Genomic DNA, 24842 nt, shown 5'->3' on the forward strand with positions numbered 1-24842 from the left:
AAAGCGGGTTAATGCTCTGGACCCTACACTTTCACACCAGAGGCTACAGAAGACACTGCCCACCTTAACCAAAGTAGACTCTCACTTTTCTTCATGTCTGAACTTGTATATTTGAACAACTAATCACCATAACCGACTTAGAAACATGGAAAAGTGGCATTATAGTTTCTTCTTTTTGCAGAATCAAGGTGCCCACTATCAAACGCCCCATACATTCCCGCCATTGAAACTGACATAAGACTGTGCAGCTGGAACCTCATCTATTTGTGACAAAGGGCCAGATGCATCATGCATTTGCTCCTTGCAAACGGGCCGATTGGCAGAATCCGCCTGTTTACTATTGTAAAAAATGCATTTCTGATGCAGCAACCCCAATTTTGCTATTCAGGAACTTGTTACCGAATCACAAAATGGGTTTGCGATTCAGTATCTGGAAGGGGCGTGTTTAGGGCATACCTTCCAAACAGCGAAGCTCAACGTTATGCATTAATGTTTTGTGATAGTGAATGTGGTCACAAACATTTGCATATTACAAAGTAATACTTCAAGTAGGTGGTAAGCCATTCGTAAATCGGAAGGGGTCCCCAAGGGACTCCCTCCCCTTTGTGAATGTTGGTTAAATCATTTTTAAGAGCAGGCAGTGGTCCCGCAGTTTTCCATTAAGGAAAATGGTCTGCATTTAAAAAAATAAGAATTGCTTTATTAAAAAGAAATCACAGACATGGTGGTCTGCTGAGCCCGGCAGGCCACCATTCCTGTGATTTTTGCAATTCCTAGGGGGTCGCAAATTGCAACCTAGCTCATTAATATTCCTGCGGTAGGTCATTTGCGATCTCCTAGGAATCGCTAAAAGTGTTAAACACACTTTCATGCATTCCCTTTTGTGATTTTCTAATAGCGAATCGCAAGGATCCACAATTAGGACATCGTAAAATGGTTTGTTGATGCATCTGGCCCAAAGAGTCTTTAACTAGGGTGCCTAGAAGCACAGGTTGGGAGGGGCCCCAATGCATGTCTCAACAAGATTTGAGAATACAGAGATGGCATTAAAGGACAACCTCTCGTGCAGAAACCCTAAGCTCTAACCATAGCGCTCCACAGTACCAGCAAGGCAACTCACAACACTTTATACCATTACAAAATAAGCACATACATGACAACAAATAATCTAGTACGTGTTTTAGGATCACAAGATTGGAGGACCACTGGATTCACATGTTCCACCACGCCCATGTGTGGCATGCACCTCCACAGTGCCAAGGGGCTGACTGGAATCATAAGTGAGGCAGGCTGCCTGGCACCGTAGACTGCCCTGCATCTTCTGCCCAAGATCACATGCCCACAGTGAGACCTATGCTGCTGGGAGGCATCCCCCAGACCCTAACATTCTTCTCAATGTATCTTGGGAGAAGATACGGAGCCGGATTGTAATCCTTCCAGAGCTAAAGGGACAGCAAACTATTTTAAAAATACCTTAGTGAGCAGATGTGGAATATGAAAAGCAAAAAATAAGATGAAGACAATTAATATGGGATAAGCTAAATTTGCCACTGTCAATACAGCTCCTTCTAAACAATACCATCTGTGTGACATTTTGATTACGTTTCTGAGGTCTTGACGAGGGGCAAAGACATGGAAATATATTTACCTGGGAGAATTTACCAAAGGCTGCCCTTAGACTGAGATATGAGATATTGAATGGTGGAGGAAAAAGGCCAGCATCTGCTGAGGACACTTCTGTTCACCTATCCTGCCTGCCAGAGATGGCATTAGGGTTCACTGATCCAGAGGTCTACAGTATTAGCGTTACACAAGCACAAGGTGCCATACAGGAGGCTGGCCATTGTCCACTACTGCCACCTATCTGAGTACTGATAAAACAAACAAGCATCAAAGCAACGGCACACAAGACTTATCTGTTTGGGCAGCAGCAAAAAAGAAGGAAGATGCGTGGAGGTTCTGGCCTTTTTTAGATTCTTAGAACTTTAGTTATGTTCTTTGGTCTTTAAAGGTGCTGCCGTGTGTGGCACAATAAAGGAAGATTGCAATATTAGCCTCCGTGTCTTTAATAAAATCCAGATTTTCTGTCCATCAAAACTGATGAGAATCTACATTTTTGTCCCAAACCAATCAAACGTGAATTAAGTCTAAAAAGTAGGGGTGGGCAACATATTTCGGTCTGCCGGCAGAGTTTTGGCCACTCCACGTTACGCTTTTAACGTGGAATTCTGGCCAAATTCAGCCAACTGCATTGTGGCGGAGTTTTTCTCGCACATGGCTCGCTAACGGTAAGTTAGCAAGCGTGATTTTCGGTCGCTAGGAGGGCACCTGACGAAATTTTTCCAAGTGGGCAGTTGCGACCGTTCAAGGTCAGAAAGCTACATCTCAATTCGAAAATTTACCAGAGGGGCAGCAAAATGATCTTGATAAGCTGCACCCTCTAACACACAATGTGGTGAATTTGTGCTGATGCTTCAGCGTGGAGTGAGCTCCCAGTGCTAAATCACAGCACGACCAGTGCAACGTGCCTATTTCCGCTAGCAGGGGAAATCCGCAGCTTCTCGCAGAGTTTTTTTGTAACTCTGCGGAGTGAAACTCCACGAGTTCCACCCAGGCTTACTAAATAGGAGGACACATGGGAGCCAGGCACCCTAGGTGGATCTCTTCTTTTAAATTTTGGATGACAATCTTGTGATATTTTAGCATGTCTTCTCCATACTCCAAAAGTTACAATTTGGAGCAAGATGACGGGTATACGGGAGTTGTTCAGAAAAACATGCATTCTATTTTTGAGTCTGTACAACAAACTGGGACGCATCCTGTAAATTTGTGGCCTCCATGTTTTATGCTGGCATCTTAATGAAACATCATTATGATATACTAATCAGCAACATAAATTTGTTTCAGAAATTGGCTAATAACTTGGAGGGAAAGAATATCTTTAAATCATTCCACGTATTAAGCTTTCCAAGTCTTGAGGAAAAGAAATGGCGAATTCTTACCCAGTACTTATCAGCATGTTAATATATTCATGACTCCCACAGAGAAGCAGCCCCATTCAGCAGTTTTACATGCTACCAGTACGCAGGTCCTGTTCACAAATCATTACAAGCCTACTGTGGAGGGCTGAAAGATAGTGCGGAGAAACAGACTCAAATTTGACTGCCTGGGCACCCCGCGGAGACGGGGTTCAGCATGCGATAATCTCTGTCGCTAATAAGAACTGACACCTTCTGACACTTGTTTACCAGGACTCAGCACAGACCTCTCAGCGATATGTGACTTCTAGGCTGCTGGCCACCTGATGATCATCATCGCTTACTGGTAAATTTGCCTCTTGTGGCTCCGCCCGATAAGCCACTGAGTCAAACAAACTGCCCATCTTATTATGTGAAGATCAGCAATAGAGTACAGAATCCAACTCGGTAGCCAGTGTGACTAGTCAAATGAGGTTCCAAACCTGTTAACAAGTTTTGTGTGGAGGGCGGTGGGGAATAGCAGGTCTTTGTTTTCTAAAAACTCGCTAACTGGATGGTTCTAAAGCTCTTTCGTGAGTCTACTAGTTCTATGCATGTGTCAAAAAGACGGTCCTCTCCTGGTAGTGAACTGAGGTGCTTGAAAAATTTGATGTAGATGTTTTGAAGCTAAGCAGTGCAGGCTGAAACCTACATGGTCTCTCGGTGTTACAACCATCACACAAATCACAAGAGATAATAACATCACAAGACTGATGCAAATAATAGAGTTCTGGGCCATCATGGAAGAAATTAAGCAGGGCTTTACAACAATGGCCAGCAGAAGACTATTTGGAAGTATGTTGAGAATGGAAAATGCCCTTCTCCCCTTGCACCAACAACTGAATTTAGCACTTTCAAAGGCTTGAGGGTGTATAAGAGCATGGAACGTTAATTATTTTCAATAAGTGGGTCGTGTATTGGCCAGCCACTTCGTAAAAACCAAAATCAACTTAAAATAATCTTAAAGAAGGAACTACCAGCTCCTTGAGCCAAAGCTAACAGATCCTGCAATGCCCTTCATGAGTTATCCTCACATAAGGTAATATTTAGTTGGCACAATATAAAACTTGGTGTGCGTACACGATCTTGTTGTTTGCGAAAGACTAGCCCACCACTGACTGCGGGTCTTGCAGAATAGAAGTATGCATCCTTTAAAACTGTAATCTCAATTAATCTAGAGCCAATCCCTGTAAATGTATCCTCAAATCCGAATAGCAAACATTTTACTTTGTTCTCTTGACCCTTGTAGCAAAAAATATTGCCTAAAGTATAACTGGGAAAAGGGTTTTTGGTCAGAAGGCTGGAGAAGCCGGCTTGCCTCCCGCATCAGTGCCTCGGTGTTCTCGCCGGTCTACCATTGGATCTTGGAAAAACTCAGGCAAACCATGCCTGGTGTTCTGAGACACCAGGCCACAACAGACTAAGAATGACTCAACCACTGGAGGTCCTGTACTTGTCCATAAACATGTAGATGATAAACAACAATGGGGAAGGGATTGTGAAGAATGCCATATAAAGTTATTACAATCTCTGTGTAGTTTGGGTCTGGGTGAGGTCCTACCCACAACCACAGTATCACCCAGAGTATGTTCCAAGTTCTATCAGGACGTGGCGACCCAAGATATCGAAGACTGTAAACAAACGCAACAGGATCAACAGAGAGTGACCCATTGTAGAGCTTGGTGTAGGCTGACCTTGGAGCTACATACATAAAATCCATCCTTGACGCACTGCAGGCACCAGCTGGACACAGACTGGGAACCCTGGCCCTGACAGGCTACTGTTAGTGAAAATGACTTATGTTCACGGGTAATGCTAAGCATGAGTGGTTACAGGTACGGAGAGGGAACTAACAAAGATGCTAGATATGTTGATCGGGCCTTGACAAGATAATGCATTCCTAAGGATTCTGATCCTTCATGTCCTTAGGCTGAGGTCCACGACTATCATTGGTATATTGATCTTCACGATGAGAGGGGGTGTTGAATCAATGAGCGCTGCCAAGAACTGGGTATTTATAAATGGAGTTCTGAATTCGGGGTAGGGTTCTAAGGGCTAGGTGGAAGGACTGTAAACGTTTTCTGAAATTGAGATGTGATTTCTATAGGACTACAGGGCCACTCCATCTTTTACAACAATCTTTTCCCGTTCACGGCTGAATTAAATAAAATTCAGACTGGGCGCCAGCTAAACTGGTGCACGAGGTACAAGAACAATCTTAAGAAGTTGATGCTGTGGGGATAGACAGCGGTGAAGTGATGCTTTTGTTTGTTATGTTTGACTAATGAATAGTGTGTGTGAGAGAGTGCATGTGAGTTTTTGTGATAGAGTGAGTTATAGAGAGAAAGAGAACGTGTGCGTGGGGGGGAGTGAGTCAATAAAAAAAAAAAATCATTTCTGAGTTGGTGATAGTATGTAGTTGGCTGGTTATTAGGTGACAGGTAGCAAGTCTGGTTGAGTACCTCAGGATTTTCATGTCGCAAAGTCACCTGTGTTACATATGATGCTGGCTGGCCAATTGTCCATGTTCTGTGGGAGGCTGTCTGTATAAGCAGCTGTGCTTGTGTGAATGGTTCTGGGCGAATAGCAAGCGTGCCCGCTGATGAAAGACAGTGACGCAAGTTGTTGTAGGTGAGTCGTGTGATACTATGAGTGATGTGAAACAAACTTACGTTGTGAAAAGTTGGGTCAAATGACATGAGTGGCTGCACGTGGTGGTGGTGCACTTGGAAGCAGGGGAGTACCTACTATAGAGTGTTGGCGTGTTGTGCTGTGAGAGTGGTGCTATGGGTGGTCGATCTTGTGAGGGTTTGGGTGGGTGGCCGGTCAGGGTTAGGGCTGAAGACGCAAAAGCATGTAGTCAGGAGCTGGGAGAAGTGTTCTGAGAACAGTTACTAGGAAGTTGTGTTGGGAGAGGGGTATTGTGAGTGGCAGCATGTGGGTGAGTGGGGTTGCTCTGGGTGGATTTGATAGAATTGGTTTGTGGGAGACTGATGAGAATGAAGTTGTACTTAAGGCGAGGTGCCCAGTTTGGCAGTGAAGAGCACTGTGATTAAAAGATGTTTGCAAACTGGAGAGGGATGTTGTTCTACTCCCAAAACTAGTGACCTTAGGACATCAATGGGTACCTGGGAGCACAAAGCAACCCCCACAGATTCAGGGGTGAGGATGACCAGGACTGGTTTAGAGGCGGGCCCTAGCAGCACTGTGCTTGAGTGATGTGGGCGCAGGATCAGTCCAGGGAATCTGGGTACTGATAATGAAAGGAAGCAGAGGAGGCAGGTCAACTGATTGTAAGATGTGGTGGTTTCTCTCCCCATTTACCAGGCTTTTGGTCTTAAAGAGTATGAACGGCTGCTGAATGGCAGGTTTCACAATGAAAGCTTGCAATTTCATTCCACTTCAAAGGGCTAATCGGTGAAGAAAAAATAAACGTTTGTACCCGGTTCTGCATCTCTAACAATCAGCAGCAATAGGAATTGTAGAATGCTCCTTAATTTGATGATATCTTCTTTTATTGTACCGTCATTCACTGAATGGTACCCAATGAATTAGTTCTATAGGGCCTTAAAACTATTTCACGTCTAGGATGACAGACAAATTCCAAATTTTGACAAAACAAATACAATGTAAATGTTAGACCCGTCAGCCTTGGGCTGGTCTTCCCCCAGACATTTTGCCTTACTTCTCTATATTTTTCTGATCTTGTTCTCTGGGCCTTAGGACAGTGCTAAAGTGGGTGTGCTCACTTCCTAAAAACATGGTAACATTGGCTTATACCCACATGGCATATTCAAATTACCTGCAAATCCCCAGAAATGTGGTACTTGATGTACCCAGGGCCTGTAAATTAAATACTACTAGTGGGCCTGCAACACTTATTGTGCCATCCACTTAAGTAGCCTCACCTACCTGTCTCAGGTCTGCCATTGCAGCCTCTGTGTGCAGTTAAGCTGCCAATGTAAACTATCAAAGTAAACCTCTTGCCAGGCCTAATCTTTCCTTTTGAATACATATGAGTCACCCGTAGGGTAGGCCCTTCATAGCCAAAGGGCAGGGTGCAATGTATTTAAAAAGTAGGACATGCACTTTTAAGTTTTTCATGTCCTGAGAGTGAAGAGCTCTCTAATTTGTTAATTTACTACAGTCTCTCCGATAGGATAACACTGGAGTTACTTACCATGGCTCTGTCTAGCAAGTCCATTGTGTTCCACCCACATTTGATGGGGAACTTGACTCCGTCTTCGCCATCAAGCATACCATGTGTAAGGACTGCAGAAGCTTCTTTTGAGACCAAGGGCAACACCTGCACCATCGATCGCGTGTGTTCAGCCCACTGGCGTCTCCTAACTCCTCCTACCAGTTCTCTCCATACGAAGACTGGGCAATAGCAGTGGGATCAAAAGCCCCATAAACAGCGTAGTCACTCCGAAGGACCATTCCAAACCCTGGCCTGCCAATGAACAGGGGCACCGTGTTTCAGACGTAAGGCTGCTGTGGGTAGGTCAGTGTCAGTCTCGTCTTAACTTTGAGTGGGGTCGTTGTAGTGCTGTCTCTGAGTTGGACAAGATAATGGGGTCGTCATCATCGTGCGGCAATGGACCAAACTCTGGTAAAGGTCAGGGGCGTGGATGGGGGCTCGGGACTGGAGTCGGTCCGGATCTGGGAAAGGATTGAGAGGGGCCAACTGGAGTCAGAGGGAGGTCCCACTGGATGTAACCCAGTTGGGCAGGCTGAAATTAGGTTTCCCTTTCATGCGCAATTGAAATACTTAAATACTATATCATTACTCCTCAATCATTAGAAATGACAAAATTCAGAACCACAACACTATAGGAGTTCAAAAAATGTAATGCTGTCTCTCTTTAAAATATATTACAATATATATGCATCCAAAATTTGAGAAATGACAATTATCATACCAACAATTAAAATACAATTTTCTCTATAGTTAAAAATTCTTGTGTGAACTTCACCGCACAGCGCAACACAGGTTAATACAACAAAACCCAGTTGAGGCCAGGAAGTGCACCAGAGGGAGTTGGCTACCCAAAAACGAGGGATATAGGCTCATAAAAGTACCTAAGTGGGAAGGATTCTCTCCAGCTCCAGGAAATTCAGGGAGACGTGGAGTCGAGTTTGGCACCAGCTCCACAGGAGGGGTGCGGGAGCGGGTCCTAGAGGCACGACGATGTCCCGACTTGAAGGGCTGTTGTGAAATGGAAATGGTGCTCTTAGGACTTCTTTTTTCTTCGCCTTACCCGATGATGATGACTGAAGACGACCGGTCGCGGAAACGGCTCAGGCACTTGGCCAGAGTAGATCCGCCTGACCGAGATCTTCCAAGAGACACGGCCAACGTAGGGTCTTTCGATGCCGTGCATCGAGGAGCTTCGTCTCCCATTCCCACATCGACTTCAGGTGCATTGACAAGCAGCAGAACTTGGGAGTCATGGCTAGACCTCAAGCACCCAAGACTGATCAAGTGGGGATCAGTCACACACATCCACCTGTGACACTCCCTGTAAGGTTTACAACACGTAGGTTTTGATGGGGACATGTTCCTAGCAAATTGGAAACTTTTGAAAAAATTGCATCAACAAAAATCGAGAAAAGGTTGGCCAAAAAGTGACAAAGGAGCTATGAGTGTTTGCGTCAAAAGAAAAACTTGTCAGCGCGCTGGGGTGACGCCTATACAGGCGCTGCACACGTCACATCTGGTGTAGATGACGTCATCGTGGAGCCATCGGCTCCACCTACAGGCTCGCAGAGTTACTGTTCAAGATTTTCCGGATGAAATCCTGAAGGTGAGGAATCTGCGTTTAGAAGTCTCTTCTGGAAGAGTAGCATTACAGAAGCATTATAGCAAGGGGGGGTGGATGAGAAGGGGTGAGGCAGTAAGAGTAGGCAGTGCAGGGGAATGGACAGACGGGGAAACAAGGGCAGGGGAGAAACATAGTAAGGCAAAGGAGCACCAGCGGAAGAGGAGGGGAGGAGAGGAGGCAAGAGGAGACAGCATGGACGGGGATATACAAAGGGGAGTCAAGGGTCGGCATCATAGAAGCCTTGCAGCAATGAATGGGAATAAACGTGAAAGAGGGCAGAGTGAAGAGGAGATCGCACAAGGGCATGGACAGAGCAGGGCAACAAGAGGCTGAAGAGGGTGAGAATTATAATATAATTGTGGCAAGGTGGGGGTCAGAGAGGGTGGAGAGGAGGCAAGAGGAAACAGCTTAACACCTTCGCTGCGGCAGCTATTCCGCCGCAGCGCTAAGGGGGTGGGGGGGGCCGCGCGGCGCTGACACGCTGGTGACGGAACCGCTCCGTCACCAGCCTCGGGTGAGCTGTGCTGATGACGGAGCGGTTCCGTCACAGCCCCGCCCGCTCAATAGAACGCGCCGCGCAGGCACGAAATCAGCACCGCGCAGGCGCGTTGGGCGGGCCATGACGGGACCGCTCCGTCATCAGCACAGCGCCACCGCGGCTGATGACGGAGCGGTTCCGTCATCAGCATCAATGTGGTTAAGGGCACAGACAAAAGGAAGAATACATGGGGCCGAAGAGTTTACGCATTACAAAAGGTCTAGGTGCTTTGGAAAAAAAAAGGGCCATGAATACAAACACCTAAAAAACACTCCTCAATAGACCGATGCCTGATCATTAGATCTACCCTGTAAGCTGCCAGAGGTACAGCGCTAGGTAAGGAGAGCTGACATTATTACAAATGATCATTCCATAAATATGAAAATGGAATTTGCATGCAAGCATGTCGCTAAGAATAACACTTCCTTAATGATGACAATCCCTCTCCAGCCCCTCCTGACACCATATGTGCACGCCTTAGCACAGGGCAGGGCCATATGCCGCCATGTGGACTGAGCAGCTCAAAAACCCCAATATGTTCCTAAAAGCAGGCTCTTGCCCAGCAGCCGGTTGGGGCAGATGCAGTTCTGCACACTGCTTTCACACTCCATCAGTTTACGCCGCTGCCTCCCAGACAGCGAGCACAGGACGTCCCCAGTGGCAGCAGGGTACTTGAGCAAGTCTTCGCGAATGCGGACTGCGCGGCGAGCCGGACTGCGGCCACGAAGAACAAGTTATTCGTTTTGGTAACACTCTTTCTGGTGCATACTCCATCGAATTGCAAATTCATCACCTTGTGCACAATCCATAGATGTCAGACTGGATTTGGAGAACACAGAAGCAGTACTCCTGCATGCAGGTCTGTGTCAACAATGTTCCCCCCAGGAAGTGACAAACTGAGCAGCAAACAAGCACCACCCAGCCGCACAGACTCTTTTGTAGGCTTGTCCGTACCCTCAGATACAGAGCCCAACAGCAAATTGGTATGATGAGTGTGGAGTTCTCTAGATTGGGACCAATTTAGGAATGCATGGGTGCTTAACTTGAGCAGGTGGTTTCTGGTGCTTAGCACCAGCACTTAATTGTCAACACCAGCACGTATGAGAGTCTGCCACAGGGTGGTTCTGTTTGAAGTGCACATCAACAGTTCTTTATTAAATCAATGCACATTAAAAATGACTAACACCTCCATTCCAAGCCAATATTATAACTTTGATAACCTGAAACAGTCTGATTTGTCACACTTAGAAGAATGTGAAGCTTGGTAGTTGTATTGGCACGGTCACTAGCGGCCCTGGCAGGGGTATTGGGAAGTGCAAGCTGCAGTGGCCAGACGAGGGCCCTGGCATTTATTATTTTACAAATTAAGCACTGGAATAAAACCTGTGCCACATAACATGGAAAAAGGTGAGAAACCTGTGGTTAGATAGAGTCTCCATCAGAACAAGCTTTCCCAAAGGTAAGTAACTTATCCTTCTGATAGATGCTTCTAACCACAGATTCCTCATCTTGTGGATACATACCAAAAGCGTACCTGCCCAGGTGCTGGTTCTGTGCAATGGCTCAGGTCAAATGCAAGACCAACTGGGAGAAACGACCACCGCGAGGGACCGGACCATCAAGGCAATGGCTCTTCATGAATGTGTGCACCGACGCCCACGTAGCAGTCTTAAAGATATCCAGGACAGGCATTCTGCGTGCTCGAGCCATAGAAGCATCGTAGGCTCAGAAGGAACGAGCCCTCAATCCTTCAGGTGCCGCTTCTTGGCTAATGTGTAGCAGATTTTAATGCAGAGGCCTATCCACTCAGAGATGGTTCCTTTCTTCACTCTTGAGAAGCCCTCAAGGAGCTGATCCCCCACCTGATGGCTTCTGGCACAATCAATGTAGAAAGTGAGGGCTCTTTTGTGATCCAAAGTCTGTCCTTCTCGTTTGAGGGGTGCGCCGGGACAAAGAAAGTCAGAATAGTCTGACTGACATGAACATGTGTCACTACTTTCAATAGGAATGCAGCTCGAGCCCTTAACACCAATTTGTTTGGAAAGAAGGTTGTATAAGGCGCCTAGACTGAAAGTGCCTTCAGCTCACATGCACGATGAGCTGATGATATTGGGAGCAAAAAGGCTGTTTTAAGGGTCAAAAGACATGGTGGTTAAGTGTGAATTGGTTCAAAAGGGGTGCACATCAAGACAATGTGTACCCATTTGCTGATGCCTGAGTAGATTGGGCATGGAATATGTACGCTCCCTCATCAGCTTATTCGTTTTGCTTAAGTCAGTGTAGATGTGGCCATGGTATCTTTAACCAGTCTTATTCTTAACTTTACTGGAGAAACGATTTCAAGATAGTAAAAACAACTTTAAGAAAAGAACACTAGATAGGCAAACATGTTGCCATTTACAACCACTTTGAACCAACTAGAAAGGTACGAATCAGGGAAACGCCCTACAGCTTCAAACTCGCAAGCACCACAACTTGGGTACCTAGAGTCACACGTGAACTTCCACAAGCAGCGAAAACCGAAGCACCAGACAGATCACATCTGTATCTGACCCAGACACTGGCACATCTGGAACGTACTTTCAAACACGTGTTTGTTGTGCATCCAGTACATGAGGAGACAGAACTCTGTTTGAGGGACAGCACAGACAACACATGTGGCCGAGCTGTCGCTTCTATGAACTGCTTTTCTCAAATAATTGCCAAACAGCAATTAAACTTTAGGAAGTCTTTATACAAAGATCAGGCGGATTTGTTTTGACAAATCAACTTTCAGCCCCTGATTAATTCTCTGTGCGGCGTGGACAGCGCCTCAAGTTAAGCATTTGTAACAACGAGATGAAAGCCTCTGAGACAGAGGGACGGTGAGGTTTGTGGTTGCACTTTCAGCTGCTGAGGCACACTGTTATATTATAAGCCTCGTACAGTATATGAGTCAAAAGACTGATGGGGTGAAAACGAGAAAGTTGGGAATGTGTTCTTCATGGTTGTAGGGCACCGGATTAGGTCAGCTGTATTCCAAATTGTATTCCCTGGACCAAAAACATCTGTAACGAATGTGTTTCACATGTCAGTCGCTCTATTGTGATTCAGTCATGTATGGATTAATGATAGGTTTAGTTAGTACAACAATAAAATGATATTGATTTATTAAAGGATCACCTTATGGATGGACCTCACGGAGAAAGCAGGAGCCAGTACTGCCCCCCTCAAAACACTACTTTATGTTACTTTCACCGAGGTCAGCAGTGATGAAGGAAATGTTAGGGGCAGGCAGGTGGAACCCTTTGCATTTTCCAATTACCCCTTGTGCCGAGCATGAACAGATGTTGTAAATCAAAAACTAGGGAACACCACACACATGGGCACAGGACTACAATTTTAATTACTTTGAGTGTCAAAGTCTGTTGGAGGTGTGTTCAGGCCCGTTATCAATTGTCTGTGTGCAGTGGATGTGGGGTGAGGAAACAAGGTTGAGTGTCTTTAGGTGGAGTTCTATGTAACAGCTAGGGACAGCCTCTGCTTAGGTGTCACTGCATACATCTAAATGTGACTGGCCGCCTACGTAAGCCAGCTTACCAAAGTATATCTACTTCTGAGGTTAGCACTTTGTATATTTCGGTGTGACTGCTTTGATTAAGGGAAGGACAGAGCTTATTGAACTAAGACTATGTGTATCTATGCATGGGTTAGTCTATCTAAGTGTGATTTAATACATATATGTGTGATTTCATGAATCTTCATATAATTGAGTGTATCATAGTATGATGCAAATAGTGGTAGGCTGTGGTACATGTGTTTGGTAGTTGTGACCTGTGTGTATTTTGAGGTATAGGTCAGTTTCAGTATGTATTCTGATGTTTGTGCGCACTTTTGTGTGTGTTTTAGAGCATGCATGTTTTGTGGGTTATATTTTGGCATGTATTTAGGGGGTTATTTGGTATATGTGTTTAATATGTGTGTTCTTTGGTGTGGATATGTTTATTATATGTGTGTTCTGGGGTGTGTGTTTGGGCGAGGGTGGGTGTTTTGGTGCATTTATGTGTGTTTGAGTATGGGGATTGGTGTGTGTTTTGAAGGCCCAATTGCTGCACCTGTGTGTCCTGGTGCATGTGTCGATGTACTTGTACGCACACTGTGCAAGAGTGTACACTTCGCTAAGAGTTTGTCAGTGAATCCCTTAAGTAATAACAAAAGGTATCCCTATTTTAGCATAGTGAGGAACAAACACACACTGAAACACCACAACAAACAAACCATGGAAAGTGCGCAATTATAAGGTTTGCACAATGTTTGCAGATAAAGGCACAGTGAAATAGAACAGCAGTGTCAGATAGTCACAGCGTGTAGAGGTGGACCCAGGAGCCACCACACTACCAGGCGCACCACCACAGATGATAAATAAAACCAACACCGCCGAGGTGAACCCAGAAGCCAGGAAATTGCCAGGCACACCACCACAGAATGATAAATAAAACACAACACAGCGCAGAGGTGTACCCAGAAGCCACCGCATTACAAGGCGCACCACCACAGGATGATCAATAAAACACAACACCGCGCAGAGGTGAGCCCAGAAGCCACTACATTACCAGGCGCACCACCACAGGATGATAAATAAAACACAACACCACGCAGAGGTGAACACAGAAGCTAGGACATTACTAGGCACACCACCACGGGATGATAAGTAAAACAACACCACACAGAGGGGAACCCAGAAGCCAGGACAATACCAGGCGCACCACCACAGGATGATCAATAAAACACAACACAGCGGTGAACCTAGAAGCCACCACATTACCAGGCACACCACCCAGATGATAAATAAAACAGAACACCGCGCAGAGGTGGACCCAGAAGCCTCGACATTACCAGGTACAGCACCAGAGATGATAAATAAAACACAACACTTCCGTAGCGGTGAACCCAGAAGCCAGGACATTACTAGGCACACCACCAAAGGATGATAAATAAAACACAACACCGTAAACAGGTGAGCCCAGGAGCCACCACATTACCAGGCGCACCACCACAGGTGATAAATAAAACACAACACCTCGCAGAGGTGAACCCAGAAGCCAGGAAATTACCAGGCGCACCACCAATGGATGATAAATAAAACACAACACTGCGCAGAGGTGAACCCAGAAGCCAGGACATTACCAGGCACACCACCACCGGATGATAAATAAAAAACAACATCGTAAAGAGGTGAACCCAGGAGCCATCACATTACCAGGCGCACCACCACAGATGATAAATAAAACACAACACTTCCGTAGAGGTGAACCCAGAAGCCAGGACATTACTAGGCACACCACCACAGGATGATAAATAAAACACAACACCGCGCAGAGGTGAACCCAGAAGCCAGGACATTACCAGGCGGACAATCACAGGATGATAAATAAAACACAAAACCGCGCAGAGTTGAAACCAGAAGCCAGGACATTATCAGGCACACCATCAGAGGATGATAAATAAAACACAACACCGTAAAGAGGTGAGCCCAGGAGCCACCACATTATCAGGCGCACCACCACAGATGATAAATAAAACACAACACCGCGCAGAGGTGTACCCAGAAGCCAGGACATTACCAGGCGCACCACCACAGGATGATAAATAAAACACAACACCGCGCAGAGGTGAACCCAAAAGCCTAGACATTACCAGGCACACCACCACAGATGATAAATAAAACACAACACTTCCGTAGAGGTGAAGCCAGGGCATTCCTAGGCACAACACCAAAGGATGATAAATAAAACACAACACTGCGCAGAGGTGAACCCAGAAGCCGGGACATTACCAGGCGTACCACCACAGGATGATAAATAAAACACAACACCGCACAGAGGTAAACCCAGAAGCCAGGACATTATCAGGCACACCATCACAGGATGATAAATAAAACACAACACCGTAAAGAGGTGAGCCTAGGAACCACCACATTACCAGGCGCACCACCACAGATGATAAATAAAACACAACACTTCCGTAGAGGTGAACCCAGAAGCCAGGACATTACTAGGCACACCACCACAGGATGATAAATAAAACACAACACCGCGCAGAGGTGAACCCAGAAGCCAGGACATTACCAGGCGCACCACCACAGGATGATAAATAAAACACAACACCACGCAGAGGTGAACCCAGAAGCCAGGACATTACCAGGCACACCACCACAGGATGATAAATATAACACAACACCGTAAGAGGTGAGCCCAGGAGCTACCACACTACCAGGCGCACCACCACAGGATGATAAATAAAACACAACACTGCGCAGAGGTTTACCCAGAAGCCAGGGCATTACCAGGCACACCACCACAGGATGATAAATAAAACACAACACCGTAAAGAGGTGAGCCCAGGAGCCACCACATTACTAGGCACAACACCACAGGATCATAAATAAAACACAACACCGCGCACAGGTGAACCCAGAAGCCAGGACATTACCAGGCACACCACCACAGGATGATAAATGAAACACAACACCGTAAGAGGTGAGCCCAGGAGCCACCACATTACCAGGCATACCACCACAGGATGATAAATAAAACACAACACAGCGCAGAGATGAACCCAGAAGCCACCACATTACCAGGCACACCATCAAAGATGATAAATAAAACCAACACTGCGGAGAGGTGAACCCAGAAGCCAGGACATTACAAGGCACACCATCACAGGATGATAAATAAAACACAACACTTCCGTAGAGGTGAAGCCAGGACATTACTAGGCACACCACCACAGGATGATAAATAAAACACAACACCGTGCAGAGGTGAACCCAGAAGCCAGGACATTACCAGGCACACCACAACAGGATGATAAATAAAACACAACACCGGAAAGTGGTGAGCCCAGGAGCCACCACATAACCAAGAGCACCACCACAGATGATAAATAAAACACAACACCGTGCAGAGGTGAACCCAGAAGCCAGGACATTACCAGGAGCACCACCAGAGGATGATAAATAACACACAACACCACGGGGAGGTGAGCCCAGGAGCCACCACATTACCAGGAACACCACCCAGATGATAAATAAAACAACACAGCGCAGAGGTGAACCCAGAAGCCAGGACATTACCAAGCGCACCACCACAGGATGATAAATAAATCACAACACCACGCAGAGGTGAACCCAGAAGCCAGGACATTACCAAGCGCACCACCACAGGATGATAAATAAAACACAACACCGTAAAGAGGTGAGCCCAGGAGCCATCACATTAACAGGCGCACGACCACAGATGATAAATAAAACACAACCCTTCCGTAGAGGTAAACCCAGAAGCCAGGATATTATCAGGCGCACCACCACAGGATGATAAATAAAACACAACACCACGCAGAAGTGAAAAAGAAGCCAGGACATTACCAGGCACACCACCACAGGATGATAAATAAAACACAACATCGCGCAGAGGATAGTTGCTTAATCTCCACTACGGCGGCCCACCCGCTGCGGGATGCCTGACTTTCACCCTGGGGATACCCAGTAGGGGTTATCTCACAGGGAAAAAGCCAGGACGGGTTCCCAAGGCAAGCGCCTTGATGCCTTCGGGTGATACGTGCGCTATATAAGTCGCAATACATTTACATTTACATTTACAGAGGTGATCCCAGAAGCCACCACATTACCAGGCACACCACCACAGGATGATAAATAAAACACAACACCGCGCAGAGGTGAACTCAGAAGCCACCACATTACCAGACGCACCACCACAGGATGATAAATAAAACACGACATCGCACAGAGGTGAGCCCAGAAGCCAGGACATTACCAGGCATACCACCCAGATGATAAATAAAACACAACACCGCGCAGAGGTGAACCCAGAAGCCTCGACATTACCAGGCACAGCACCACAGATGATAAATAAAACAACACCGCGCAGAGGTGTACCCAGAAGCCAGGACATTACCAGGCACACCATCACAGGATGATAAATTAAACACAACACCACGCAGAGGTGTACCCAGAAGCCAGGACATTACCAGGCACACCACCACAGGATGATAAATAAAACACAACACCGCGCAGAGGTGAACCCAGAAGCCACCACATTACCAGGCACACCACCCAGATGATAAATAAAACACGACACCGCGCAGAGGTGAACCCAGAAGCCAGGACATTACCAGGCACACCATCACAGGATGATAAATAAAACACAACACCGCGCAGAGGTGAACCCAGGAGCCACCACATTACCAGGCACACCACCACATATGATAAATAAAACACAACACTTCCGTAGTAGTGAACCCAGAAGCCAGGACATTACCAGGCGCACCACCACAGGATGATAAATAAAACACAACACCGTTCAGAGATGAACCCAGAAACCAGGACATTACCAGGCACACCACCACAGGATGATAAATAAAACACAACACCGTAAAGAGGTGAGCCCAGGAGCTACCACATGAACAGGCGCACGACCACAGATGATAAATAAAACACAACACTTCCGTAGAGGTGAACCCAGAAGCCAGGATATTATCAGGCGCACCACCACAGGATGATAAATAAAACAACACCACGTAGAGGTGAAAAAGAAGCCAGGACATTACCAGGCACACCACCACAGGATGGTAAATAAAACACAACATCGCGCAGAGGTGATCCCAGAAGCCACCACATTACCAGGCACACCACCACAGGATGATAAATAAAACACAACATCACGCAGAGGTGAGCCCAGAAGCCAGGCCATTACCAGGCACACCACCCGGATGATAAATAAAACACAACACCGCGCAGAGGTGAACCCAGAAGCCAGGACATTACCAGGCGCACCACCACAGGATGATAAATAAAACACAACATCACGCAGAGGTGAGCCCAGAAGCCAGGCCATTACCAGGCACACCACCCGGATGATAAATAAAACACAACACCGCGCAGAGGTGAACTCAGAAGCCAGGACAATACCAGGCACAACACCACAGGATGATAAATGAAACACAACACCGTAAGAGGTGAGCCCAGGAGCTACCACATTACCAGGCGCACCACCACAGGATGATAAATAAAACACAACACCGTAAAGAGGTGAGCCCAGGAGCCACCACATTACTAGGCACACCACCACAGGATCATAAATAAAACACAACACCGCGCAGAGGTGAACTCAGAAGCCAGGACAATACCAGGCACAACACCACAGGATGATAAATGAAACACAACACCGTAAGAGGTGAGCCCAGGAGCCACCACATTACCAGGCATACCACCACAGGATGATAAATAAAACACAACACCGCGCAGAGATGAACCCAGAAGCCACCACATTACCAGGCACACCATCAGAGATGATAAATAAAACCAACACTGCGGAGAGGTGAACCAGAAGCCAGGACATTACCAGGCACACCATCACAGGATGATAAATAAAATACAACACCACGCAGAGGTGAACCCAGAAGCCACCACATTACCATGCACACCACCCAGATGATAAATAAAACACAACACCGCACAGAGGTGAACCCAGAAGCCTCGACATTACCAAGCACACCACCATAGATGATAAATAAAAAACAACCTTCCGCAGAGGTGAACCCAGAAGCCAGGACATCACTAGGCGCAACACCAAAGGATGATAAATAAAACACAACATCGTAAAAAGGTGAGCCCAGGAGCCACCACATTAACAGGCGCACGACCACAGATGATAAATAAAACACAACACTTCCGTAGAGGTGAACCCAGAAGCCAGGATATTATCAGGCGCACCACCACAGGATGATAAATAAAACAACACCACGTAGAGGTGAAAAAGAAGCCAGGACATTACCAGGCACACCACCACAGGATGATAAATAAAACACAACATCGCGCAGAGGTGATCCCAGAAGCCACCACATTACCAGGCACACCACCACAGGATGATAAATAAAACAGAACACCGCGCAGAGGTGAACCCAGAAGCCACCACATTACCATACGCACCACCACAGGATGATAAATAAAACACAACATCGCGCAGAGGTGAGCCCAGAAGCCAGGCCATTACCAGGCACACCACCCGGATGATAAATAAAACACAACACCGCGCAGAGGTGAACCCAGAAGCCAGGACATTACCAGGCACAGCACCACAGGATGATAAATAAAACACAACACCGCGCAGAGGTGAACCCAGAAGCCTCGACATTACCAGGCACAGCACCACAGATGATAAATAAAAACACCGCGCTGAGGTGAGCCCAGAAGCCAGGACATTACCATGCACACCACCACAGGATGATAAATAAAACAGAACACCGCGCAGAGGTGAACCCAGAAGCCAGGACATTACCAGGCACACCACCACAGGATGATAAATAAAACACATAACCGCGCAGAGGTGAACCCAGAAGCCAGGACATTACCAGGCACACCACCACAGGATGATAAATAAAACACAACACCGCGCAGAGGTGAACCCAGAAGCCACCACATTACCAGGCACAGCACCCAGATGATAAATAAAACACAACACCGCGCAGAGGTGAACCCAGAAGCCAGGACATTACCAGGCACACCATCACAGGATGATAAATAAAACACAACACCACGCAGAGGTGAACCCAGAAGCCAGGACATTACCAGGCGCACCAGCACAGATGATAAATAAAACACAACACCGCGCAGAGGTGAACCCAGAAGCCTGGACATTACCAGGCACACCACCACAGGATGATAAATAAAGGGAGAAGGCACTAAGCAGCCATCGCCTCCTTCACTGCGCCCGCACCTCATCAATCACCCTGTTGTCTCCTTGAGAGGCGAGCCTTGTAAATGTCACATCCACTCAGGCCCAGGGAGAGGCGAAGCCGAATGCAGCAAGGAGTTTTAATTGGATCGTGTAATTAAACTAAAAAACCTCGGCAGACTGCCTCTGACAGGACAGATGAGGGCCCCTTTTAATATACCGAAGGAACATATTGTTAAGAGACTCTTCCAGCACAGAATCCACACCAACCACGAGATGCTAGTTGGGAGGCTTTGTGCAGTGGGTCTCAAGCAGCTTTCTAAGTTCCTCTCTGCAGAAGCAAGAAGCAAGGAGGGCAGAGAGCCTCAAACTCAGTCCCAGTTCTCCGTGGCCTGCAGTCTTTTCGAGATGCTTCAGGGGATGCACTTACATGTCCACGAATCAAATGGGCCGACATTCGTTCTGCGGAATACAGGTTTTTAACCCAAAAAATACACTCACTAAGATAATTACCCTTTCTCCTGGCTTCGTCTTTCTACCAGTGTCCTATACACAATATTTTTTTTATTATGTATTTACTATTTCTGGCATCCTCTGCGCTCCATCACCTTCGCTCCCCTCTTTCAAAGCCCTTTCTGGTCCTCCGCTCCTAAATTGTTAGTGGCTCCGTGACTGCTTCCTGAACCCCAAGTGATAAGACCACACAACAATACTGCTGCAAAACATATATTCCACGTCGTAAACTGATTATGTACTGCCTCAGCTCTCACCATTTTAAAACACAAAACACCTACTTTCATATCAAATTTGAACCATGGTCCCATCCATCATTTTTATATTTGTTTTATTGAGGATAGCTTTGTCCATTTTTTTTCTTTTCCTCTACAATTTTCCACCATAAATATTATTGCCATTTTCTCCACGGGTGCATAATTCTTGCTCTTAGATCAATCCTGATTAAAGTGTTCCTTATAATTAGCCAACATGTATGAGCACGGTTCTCCATTCTTTACTCCTGTTAAGTCATAAAACAATCTTAGCAAATCTAATCCAAAGGCCTGAAACCCTTCAGAGGTGCAAGAAATACCGCCTCCAAGAACACCAATGCAGTCCAAATACTGAAACTTAAAAACAACTCTGAGAACGTAAAAACCATCAAGAAAGAAGGACGCCCGGCTATGGCCAGGTGGCCACCAACAAGGCCAGTGAGAAGTAGGGACCAAATTGCACCTCAAAGCATCGAAACAAGCATCACTGCCAGGGAAGGGTTAATAGGTGCTACCACTGCCTAGAGGGACCAGATTTAAACGCCTTTGACCCCATTTGATTCCTTCTGCTCTTGCCCAAACCTCTGAGTCCTTCCAGAGACCAGACCTGCCATAGAATTCGCAGCAATCTGGAAGGGCCTTCTAGGCGAGACATTTGGGCACACAAACACAAACCGTGTACTCCAACTCTAATGCTGTTACCTTGTGGTTCGGGTATGTTAGGGGTGATGGCATTTATCATTTATTCTGGGATGGTCAAGGTTAGCGCTGCTAATGTATTTGTTCCATGGCACAGATCAATTACAATCCAGGTGGAAAGAAACACATAAGATTTAGATCCAAAACAACTGGTGACAGAAGTAATCTGTAGCCAGGCTACACGTGCTCCCTTTAGTGCGAGGCTAAAGGTACACGGAGCAGAGTGAGGGTTTTATTCATTTCTAAAAGCCAGTGTGAGGAGGATAAACTGGCCACATGTTCACAGCAGGTTTGTGAGGAGGGATGCACATGGAGGAGCAAGCGATGGGGTTTTCAGCGGTGGCTGTATTACCTTTAATGTTCAAAGGCTTGCTTTGAGCGGGTATTCAAATTACACACCCACAGCAGACTAGTCTGTGGAGGCGGGTAACAAACTGCACAGATTACTCTGACATGGTGCATTCCTTCCTGTGCAGGAATGTGAACTGGTGGTCCCACAGCAGTGCTGTTTAAGGCTCACAATGAGCCTATAAACAGCACAGCGCGGGACCGCCACGCCGCCCGACCACAAAATGGTTTGTAATCTGGCAGGCAGGCGGTGGTGAGTTCAGGTGGTCCTGGAGCAGAGCAGTGGCGTGGCACCTGCTCCAGGACTACCGAAACGCGTAATCAGGCCCAAAGCAATCGTGGCCCTGCTTTTGAGGTTCAGTCCTAAGCAGAAGTCCAGACTCATGGGTCCATGAAGCAGAAAACCTGGGGATTTTTGCCAGGGTGAATGGAGTATCTTCTCTTATCAGCGCTAGCATGTCCTACTTGGGCCGGCAGCGCATTATAAATAACCAATGGGGCAGAAAAACAATGTCTTAAAGTCGTAGTACTGTGAAGACCTGATCTGGTATTCTTCACATGCAAAGCATTATGGATTTCCTCAACAAAGCTAGAACGCGAAAAAGTGAAGAACACAAGATAGAACTATCAGAGACCAAGATTTCTTAAAACCACCCATCTTTCGGTCAAACATTAGTGGCTGAAATTACTTAACCCTCCAGGCTGAGGAAAACTCCAGAAAACTACAAGGCAAACGCTTCACCTCACTGAGGCTTCACTCTAATGACTTAGTACTCTCAAAGGAGAAACACAGTGAAAACCCTCATACAACTACACAATACTGAAGAAAGTTAGTAAACTGTATTTTTAAGCTCCAGCAGCTGTACAGGTCTCATATTGTTCAACCTGCACACTTGAGTTGGATCCAATGGGTAAAACACATTCAGTCACTGGACAAAAGATTCAACGATGGCTGCTTAAGAGTTCAGTACAAAACGTGACCTGCTGAACATGCTTTCCTGTCCACACGCAGAACCTGTGGTTCCTAATATAAGAGGTGATTACGGTGAAAGCCTAATTCTTGAGAAGGCAAGTTTTCAAGTTACACCATAGAAGTAAGTGTGAAGGGTCTCAGGTGTCCCTCAAGATCCTGTACCTGAGGCAGGCACTGGAAAGCTGGTATTGCTACGTTTAGGAAATCTGAACTTAAGTATCAATGCGACGCGAGAGGAGCCCCCCGAACGTCAGTGATGCCGAATAGCTGTAAGCTTTGTGGAAGAAAGTTGTAACAGTAGATTTCCAATCAGTTGGTCAGGGAGTGACTTGGACAGTACCCTAGTATCAGAACTGTCACCGTCCTGCGACCCTATGTGGAACAAGACAGGCTGGACATCGCTGTTAACCAATGAAGAAAGTCTGTCTCTATAAATTGCACATTGGTGACCCTTTTACACATTTTTGACATTACCAACCTTGGGTACCAATGTTATTATGAGTAAACATAGGGGGCATACAAACCTTGAAAGCAAGAACCAGGAGTACAATTGCAAATCCCATGATGCTAAGTTCTCACAGGGATTCTAGCGTCAACCGTGAGGCTACTGATCATACACAGGAGGCCTTGAACAGGCAATTTTACAAACGACAAGATATGCTTTCATCCTAATATCCTCGAAAGCAGTGCAGGCAGCATAAGGCTCATAGCGCTCACTAGTCTAGGTCCGAGCATAAGCTTAATCCGATCGAAGTCACTGGGTACAGGTGAGTCCCAAATAATGGACGAAAACCATCAACAAAACTAACTAAATAGTAAAGGATAAACAGTTTGCTTCAATTCATTGTGTAGGCCACAGTGACCATGAACTCACAGGCTTTAGAAGCTCACAGGCAAAGGATAACAATCTTCGTTCACTCAATAGGACAGACACGGCAGCCCTGAGGAGCGCAAACAGTTCAAACCAGAAATCCAGAGGGTTCAAAATAATTCCAACACAAAGAAAGGGCCCATTTAAAGCAAATAAGCAGGAGCAGGTCAACCCAATATTGTCCATCAGAAGGAACTATCATAGATTTCGGCCACAAATAACAATACCAAGGAACATTAGTAAATTACGCTCTATAGAAAGAAGCAATACGGTCAACCCAGTCTGCATTTCAACCACAGCATTGGCATCCACTTCGTCCACGCTAGTTAATATTGTTGCACTAATATTGATTTCCCCCCGTAAACTACGTTGGCTCTTCTCGCTCTCAAAAGCTGCAGAAGATAGAGTGCAGTCATCTCTGAAGTCAACAAACTCGAAGACAAAATATCTAATCCCTTCTCTTTTTCAGCTTGCTTCAATGACTTTTGTAGTGATATCCGAGAGAAGCTTCGGACAGCCTTTGAAGGTGGATTCCAAGAGTCTGCCTAGTTTGCACCATAGGACTCAACCTTTCAAACCGGAAGCAGCGGAGGGAATTCCTCTACGGAGATGGGTGAATCAGACTTAGGCCGTATGCTGTTTTCCCCCCACAGTATCCTCTCTCTTGCACCGGTTTACCTGAAACAGTCCCCACAATGTATTCATTCAGCCCCCCTGTACACACTCACACTCCCCTGTGAATACATGCCTTGAAGAAGGCCTTTCAGCATCACGTGAGCCTTACTGCAGTCTATGTAGCCTGCACAGAGAGTACAGTGGGTGCCTTGCCTTTACTTGACAGACGTAGAGCCCAGGAGCCACCACATTACCCACAAAGCTCACCCATGCCCCTGGCCCGCCCTGCCTCTGGCACTGCAGAACAGGGTAACAGGTACACTGTGGGCAAATAAAAGGGATTGAAACAATACCTTTTGGCGCGTGATTGCTAGACAGGGTAAAAACGAAAGTAAAATATAAAATAAAACCCTTATGTGTGTGTGATAGTGTGAGGGTGCCTTGTTTTCTGGAAAC

At 46.3% G+C, this 24842-nt stretch overlaps 1 protein-coding gene across 2 annotated transcripts in view; it reads right to left on the bottom strand.

The window, feature by feature from the left end:
• The window catches only part of MAPKAP1 (MAPK associated protein 1), a 733860-nt gene that overhangs the window by 17191 nt on the left and 691827 nt on the right, over window positions 1–24842 (bottom strand). The window lies entirely within an intron of this gene.

Source organism: Lissotriton helveticus, chromosome 5_1, assembly GCF_964261635.1.
Source record: "Lissotriton helveticus chromosome 5_1, aLisHel1.1, whole genome shotgun sequence".
NCBI lineage: Eukaryota > Metazoa > Chordata > Amphibia > Caudata > Salamandridae > Lissotriton > Lissotriton helveticus.